The following is a 2,705-nucleotide window of genomic DNA, read 5'->3' as shown; positions in this document are numbered from 1 at the left end:
ACTGTGCTGCCTTGTATTTATGCTKATGTAAACAACTCCGGTCTGCCTTTTTTATGACCTTCAGTATAATTAACAGTTGAAAAACATTARGGCTCGTGTTGCTTCGCATGTAGTCAATCAAGTCAATGTTTTGTTGGTGCTGAGTGGTGTTTGTCTGTGCTGGTGACAAATGAGAGCAGCTCGTCCCACTGCTGACAGCCGCCCCAGAGCTGCGATACTATCTTCAGCTCTTCTCCCTGCTTCTACAATTACTACTGCCTCTCTGGCCCCAGGGCCTCTGACACCAGCACTTGGTCACCATGAACCTTGAAGACACACACACACACACACACATACATACAGACACAAGCAAATTAATTTATATAGACCCATACTCAAACATTGTGACTTATTTATGCATCCTTGTAATTCCAGAAACCTTTTCAGTCTTGTTCAGCAGTGAACTTTAAAACAAATCACACAAAAAGCAATACAGCTTGTAAACTTTCCCATATTGCACATATAATACATTAAAGTTTGGCCCTAAACTCAACATGTGGAACACTCTTATCCTTTGCTGATTTTTATTTACCAAAAAAACAAAAAACAAAAAATAAATCTTAATCTTCCTTGCCATTTACCTGTTTCTGGATTATATTTCAGTCAACCTCAGCCATATATCCACACAGTGAAACATTTGACTGGGATATGACCCTAAACCGATACCTTTCCCCACCACACACCTGGTTATTTTATCTCTTCCCTGCTCCTATTGTTGACCCTAATTGAGGATGACTTGGCTGGCTGGCTGGTGGATGACCCCGATCGAAACAATGCATACCTGTGGCTCTCACCAGCGCCATGTAATTGTCTCCTCAAGTGGGGTCCTTTTTTTTTTCAGTCAAGTCCCTGAAGGGGAGAACGTTCTACAATCATTCATCACTCAGTCACTCAGCCGCTACAGGAAGTAGTTAACACGAGCGACCTCTGGGATGGCAGCTGGCAACAAGAGTGGAGGTGAAGTTTTGAAAGAGACATTGAGAGTATTAACTATCACTTCTTAACAAGGAGCAACATCAATCGATCCATTCATTCATTCATTGGCTGATTGTAATGGCTGCAGCTGTCTTCTGAAGGTTTAGAGACAAGAAACAGCAAAACCTTTGTTAACCATAATAATAAAACAAATAATAGCCATTTTGGTCAACCTTAGAAAATATCATGCTTTCAGTATAACATCACACAGCCTGTTGGTGCTAACAATCTGTATTGAAATATTGAATAAATGGTAAAAGTCAACTAGCTGTGGACAGTAGTTCATAGGTTAGTCTGCTAAAAGACAAAGAGGGTTGACTCCAATGTTTTTTGCCAGTTTTAAACAAATATTTTGTGCAATGTTTGGTGCTCTGGGTATGTGTTAGGAATGACTCTCAGCTACTAGTGAACCACATTTTTACTCACTGTCTGTAAAATTGACTGAGTTAAAATAAAGTTTTGTTTTTTAATGTCACTCAGCTGTAAGGGTCATTTTATATCAATAGCCCCCGAGTTATAAGTCAAATTTGAGTCAAACTTATAACAAATCCATAACAAGTGGAAACTTTCAGAACAGCCTACTAAATGTCCCCAAGATTCTACCTTGGGGCTTTTGATAAAAGCAAAATGGCATTCAAGATGGCTGCCATTTTGTGATTTTCTCTTATTCCAGGCTTAAAACATAACAAAAATGCAAATTAGGAGTCTAAATATATGCTTTAATTGTGGCATGAATTTCAAATTCAGTAATATTTTAAAGATTTAATGAAATCCTTATGCAGTTAAACATAGGTATAAAACGGGTGGCCAATCTTGGTCCTCAAGTTTGACTAGAAAAGTTGACCAACTTTTGAGTAGCACCATATACCTGTGATCCTAATTAAAAAAGTTGTTCTATTTAGCTCAAGAATGCCATAAAATATACTTCTTTACATTTAGAAACACCAAAGGGTCACAATGCATTGGCTGGATAATTATCAGTCAGATCAGAGAAATTACAAACATATGAAAACAATAGTAATTGCTCATGATTATCTTGTGATGGAAAAAAAAAGGAGAAGGACACAGGTCGTTGGATAAAACACATTTTTTTTAATTTACTGCCATTCCTATTGCTTCAGACAGACAAGCTGAGGCGCAGGGAGCACAGAGTGATTCAAACAAGTCAACACTACTGCTGATCTACAAATAAATTTCTCCGACAATAACAAACAACAAAGGTGCAGAGAAAGAAGAAGAAGAACAGSATTTGGCAACCATTAACATTTTGGAGAAAAAAAATCTCAGAAGTAAAAAAAAAAAAATTAAATAAAAAAGTGCAGTCTGCATTTTTAATAGTAAACAGCATCTCTACATCATGAACTAGATAGAGAGAGAAATCAAACGAGTGGGGCTGCTACACTACTTTGACGTCGGCCCCCCTTTTTTTCCCACCCTTTTTAAGCTTTATAATATTTATTTATTATTTATTTATTTTAAAGTGGATTTTGTCAGAAGCTCCGGATCTTTCCCTCGCTCTCTCGGATGGCCTGCAGCATTACAGGGGAACGTGGTGCTCTACACGCTTTAAGAGTAATTAAAAGCGATTGAACAGCTGTAATTATGAGAAACGGCGGTTGTGTTCCGGGTCATTCTATCAGCGCTGCCTTTCATCAGAGTAGAGAGGCAGAGGAGGGGTGGGTGGGTTGGTG

Source organism: Austrofundulus limnaeus, unplaced genomic scaffold (genome assembly GCF_001266775.1).
Source record: "Austrofundulus limnaeus strain Quisiro unplaced genomic scaffold, Austrofundulus_limnaeus-1.0 Scaffold46, whole genome shotgun sequence".
In the NCBI taxonomy this organism is placed as follows: domain Eukaryota; kingdom Metazoa; phylum Chordata; class Actinopteri; order Cyprinodontiformes; family Rivulidae; genus Austrofundulus; species Austrofundulus limnaeus.
This window is presented reverse-complemented; position numbering follows the sequence as displayed.